The following is a 5,406-nucleotide window of genomic DNA, read 5'->3' on the forward strand; positions in this document are numbered from 1 at the left end:
AAACTCTTTGTATTCATAAATTTACAGATTACTAGAAGCTTAATTTCCTAACTAAAATATCCCCACAAATTTTAAAAGTTGATTTATCTTATAACACAAAAGGTAACACAAAAGGGCAATTGCAGTTAATCACCCAACTTCAAGAAGGAGACAGTTTCTTTTATATATCCCAGCCATAACTTAGAGAACTTAGAGATTACAAAAGGCAAACTTCATATGCATTAACTAATTCCCAACCCCCGGTGAACAAAAAACATCCACAACAACAAAAGAAATCACATAGTTTCCGTCATTCATCCTAAAGTTCATATACCAACACAAATTATGTCAATCAACCAACGTTAATCAAATAAGACAATCACCAGAAAATTCAAAATTCATCATACAAAAACCTCAATCAATTAATTGAACAAGAGAATAAAGAGATAAATCATAATATGAGAGTAGAATTAGACTTAGATACGAGGAAATTCCAAGAGTTAGTAGCGGTGACGATAGGCAGAGGAATTGATGCTAAAGACTAAACATCAGCGAAAGCAGGGCGATGAATTGGCTGGAAATCGTACTAGTTGTTCCCGTCTTTCTCACATCAGATTGCTTTTTTCGATAGTAGGCAAATCACAAATTCAAGACAATAAACAACACTAAGATCAAAATCAATACAAAAAAAGTTTAAAAATCAAATCAAATTATATACAACAACAAATCTAATAATGATGTTGAAAATAATCAATTTTAAAATCAATTAAATATAATCGCACAATTGTATTCATCAAATTAAACCTAGAATTTAAATACAAACATGTTCAAATCTTTAAATAGAGAGAGAACGTGAGATTACTTGAATTGGATCCATGTATAAGAGATAGACTAAGGAGCAAATTGAAGGATCATAGTAGAACGTGACGGTGAAGAGTGTTGACAGTGGTGGAGAGAATGTGAAGCGTTAGCGGCAAAGATGACGGTTAGCGCCGGTGAGGATGACGGTGACTGAGAAAGATGAAGTCGATCTGGTGAGGAAAGAGGAAAGAGAGCGGCGGTGAAGGGTGAGAGAATGACTGAATGAGTAATGAAATGACAAAGGAATAAGGGTTTGGGGGTATAGGCAAGATGAATGATTTGAAGCGGATTTAATATTTCACCCCTGCAAATTAATAATTTCAATTAAAAAGAAGGGAAAACATGCTTTAATTTGCAGCGAATAGCACAAAACGCAGCAAATTATTAGCAGCAAATAAATTTTTTTCTAGTAGTGCCAAGAGCCAGACGAAACTCTATATGAGGCTTGGGAAAGATTCAAGGATCTGCAGAGAGAGTACCCACATCATAATTTAACACAGTGGCAGTTAATCCAAGCCTTTTACAATGGGATTGGAAATTCATCCAGAATAATTTTAGATTCCGCAACTAATGGTAGATTTATCACTAGTGGAAAAAACGCTATTAGCAACCGGCAAAAAGTGGCTTTGCAACTGGCGCGTGGGGCTGCTATTGCGGGGCCTACTAATGAGAATATTAGTTGCAACTGGCGCTTGTTCGTTGCTAATAATCATTATTCACAACTGGCGTATGAAATTGCCCATTGCAAATACTCCTCATTTTAGTTGTAAAAACGAATTATTTGCAATTGCCTTCGTTTTAGCCCATTGCTAATAATTATTATTTGCATCTGGCATTAAGCTAGGCTAGTTGCAAATACCGTTTTTAAATGTAAAAAAGTTCTATTCGGAACTGCCCTAGTCCTTGGCCCGCTGCTAATAATGATTATTTGCATCTGACATTTAACTAGGCTAGTTGCAAATAATATTTTTTTTTTCTTAAAATAAAAAAAATGTAATTTTTAACTAGATTAATCTACGAAATATATCAGAAGTTACTATTATAACAAAAAAATTATGTTAATTTTATAGTATACATTAATAACAAATTGTTTGAAAAATTACAAGGTTATATATACTAAAGACGAATATAGAAAGCTAGCACATAAAGCCAATGTATCTCATCTAACATTTTTTTAGTAAAATGACCTTTAATTATTTCTTCAGGAGTCTCTTCACTAGCTTCTTCTTGCTCTAGTCCCACTACTCTCAACAGCTAGAGCTAAGGGTGCTTCACTCACTGCTCTCTTCAGCAAAGCCCATACACTTATGGCAAGAGTTGAGCAGAAAATAATGAAGTAGCAGAATTGTAGCAGAACAGCAGCGCAGAAGCAAAACAACAGCACAGAGGCAGAAGGACAGCAGCAACGAAGATAAATTTCTGTACAGTCAGTGCAATTATTAAACAAGTGGACATACATGAATTTTCTTTCCTTGTTTAGACAGATAATATACAAATTAAAGATCCTATAGCAGTTTATATATATCCATAATCATTATATTATGAAAACAATTATCTTACTTCAATCCCTAGAGCCATTAGTTAACCATTTTTCATTATATATATACTGTAGGGGATGGGATTTTAAGTAATAACAAACTAAAAACACCATTTCCAATCTACAAAAACTAATATCATAACAAATCAAAATGCCATAAAAATCAAACCTCGTCAATTAACAATTACACTAAATGAACCAATTTCTGAAAAATCAAACCAATTTCATCCACTATGCTAGAAATATCCCTAGAAGATGAACCACTAACATATCTGAACAACAATTACTAACTTATTTACAAGACTATTGATAATTAAAATAGCATATTTGAACAACAAAGCAATAACCACTATCTCGAAAATTACCAAGTAAACTACTCAAATTCCAACCAGCTAAAGCAAACAAGCGATTAGATGAAGCAAACATACAATTATAGAACATAAACCCAGAAAAATCAACAAATGAAGTCAGAGACAAATTGGAATCAATACTTCCTCAGGAAAAAAGAGGTAAACATTCATTAAAAATCCTAAAACACAATTAGAAAATTACCAAGATTATATTTATCAAAGTATTCAGACGATTGACGACATTTTACAGAAAGTGAGAGATGAGGTTTGAGACCGTTGATCACCACCCTCGCAGAGCATTCTTTGTTATTAGGATTAGACCTAGTTAATAGACATGGTGAGTCAATGTGTATAGGGTTAAAGTCAAGTTTGAAAGGGTTATATAGTACACAACCTTTAATTTACAGAGTCAATGGGGGCAAAATAATAGCCCAATATTGGCAAAATTGAACACCTATATTTCCTACTCTAGCATACACTGAAGTGAAATATAAGATTCAAGACTTGCAATTCAAAGTTCATAGAAAAACCAACCATCACCACCAAATTACCTGAGCACAATATAACTATAAATAATCCTAATATATTATACATTAGCAAACCTAACTGAATCCCAAACAGATGAATCTAGAAAATGTGATATCATGCTAAAAAAAGCTCACATATAGAACAAAAATTCAGATAAAAAAAAAAAAAAGACCAACAATAATACACACTTGCATAGTAGTTGCAGTCCTCAAGTCGATCAACTTGAGATTATGATAATCAAACTAAAACCCATAACACAAAATCAAAATATTTCCAAAGCTTCCCAAAATCAAATTTCAAACTAGAGAATTGGGCTCGAAATTGCAAAATTAGGCTAAAATTTTCCTTGACAATTGACAAACACTTCAAAATATTTAGCTTAAAAATTAAGAGAAGATGGAAAGAATACCATGTAGCGGTAGTGAGGAGAAGAGAAGAGCTTAAAAATTAACTTCACAGGGGGCAGATTCTCAGCATTCTTTGTCAGATTGACTGATTCACCTTTGTTATCAGATCACCAGTAGAGGTTTCATTCTTCCCCTGTGGCTTCGCCACACCATTATCATACACTGCCTGAAATTTTCACCCAAAATAAATATGAACATAAGCATGTGAAGTACATATCAGTTATCCTAATTTGCTCAAAAACCTATACTTATTACAGTATTAATTTTAGAGGACAAACCTTTCCAGTTTCACCATTTGTCTCCATTTTTGCTCTGCCTATTTGAACAGGCCATTTCATCAAACACTTGCTTATTGAAAAAACATACTTTCATCAAAAACCATTTGTCTCCATTTTCGCTTTGCCCTTTGAGCAGGCCATTTTATCAAGTACTGGAAATTCCATTAACATTTGTCTGGAATGAATATTGCAGTGACACTAGTTTAAAAAGTAAAAGATCTCAACTATTGTAAATTAAAGAAGATCGAAAAATACATATCAATAAGCAAGTGTGTCCAATACCTACTGTAAACTTGAAAGAAAATTCCATTAACATTTTCGAATCATTTTTTTTTTTTTTTTTTTTTTTTTTTTTTTTTTTTTTTTTTGAGAAAGCTGGGTTTGCTACAAAATCTAAAAGCAAAATTCAAAATGTAAGACTGTAGTTATCAAATTATAAAGTCTATCAACTCGAAAGCTATGAAATTTGGATTGAACCACAACAAATTTAGTATTTATAAAAATAAGAACCCTAATTCGTGAGTTTGTCAACAACATAAAAATGAAATTTAAATACGGTGGTAGTAATTGATAATATTAGCAAAAATTCTAAGAGAAAAATAAAAAAAAGTAAGGAGAAGGAACGAGATTGTACCAAATCTGTAGACCGATATAACACTCCCAAATCTCCCTCTACTAAAATATTAGTATAATACGTATAATTATACCGCAGAGATAGACTTAGGTGTATTACCGCCGCGTGATTACGCAAGGCTACTCAAACTTACTAAACAAAACCAAAACTTCGCAGCGGAAAACTTTAATACTCTTCTCTTATTAATAATAGACTATAAATAGTAATCATTGTCATGAGTAATAAATACAGGGACCAACACATCCTAATCTAGGTGAACCATTCCCGGGACTCCAAATGCTCATTTATGACTTCACTTGAAATTAATCAACACTGCTTACCATAAAGGTAAACAGGGCGAACCAAAACAAAATAAGAAATACGGATTAGCAAAATATGCTAAGTACGATAAGTGCAAGATAATTAAACTCAATTTATTAGCAAACATGCTTTTGAAATCAATTCCATCCTTTCCAATAATTTAACCAATAATTCCAACTCAAAATTCCAAAACCAATTTCAATAACCAATATCAATAATCAATTTAATAAACCAATTCCTCTTTCAACCAATTCCTTTAAAACCAATTCCTCACCCAAGTATGCACACCCCCCAAGCTAGTCTCCTTATATTACAAGGCTATTCTTGAGGAAAGACCAGGTCATACAAAGTCCAAGGCCTTATCAATAAACCAAATCCACATAGTGGGATTACCAACATGCTTGTAAAGCATTAATAATAATAATTCAATAAATCCTCTTTAAATCAAAAAATTCCAACTTTTAATAATAATAATTCAAACTCCATTTTTATTTAAATCCACATGCTTTCAAAATCAAACCTGTTAAACATG

At 32.4% G+C, this 5,406-nt stretch overlaps 1 long non-coding RNA gene across 1 annotated transcript; it reads right to left on the bottom strand.

Moving 5' to 3' along the window:
• Positions 1-1,985: 1,985 nt before the first annotated feature.
• LOC145572332 (uncharacterized) lies at positions 1,986-4,474 on the bottom strand. Its single transcript, XR_014096790.1, has 3 exons — positions 3,941-4,474; positions 3,665-3,828; positions 1,986-2,259 (listed from the first exon to the last, which is right to left on the bottom strand). It is a non-coding gene; the product is annotated as an uncharacterized LOC145572332 (long non-coding RNA).
• Positions 4,475-5,406: the final 932 nt, after the last annotated feature.

The sequence above is a fragment of the Chenopodium album genome, chromosome 12, assembly GCF_948465745.1.
Source record: "Chenopodium album chromosome 12, dcCheAlbu1.1, whole genome shotgun sequence".
NCBI lineage: Eukaryota > Viridiplantae > Streptophyta > Magnoliopsida > Caryophyllales > Amaranthaceae > Chenopodium > Chenopodium album.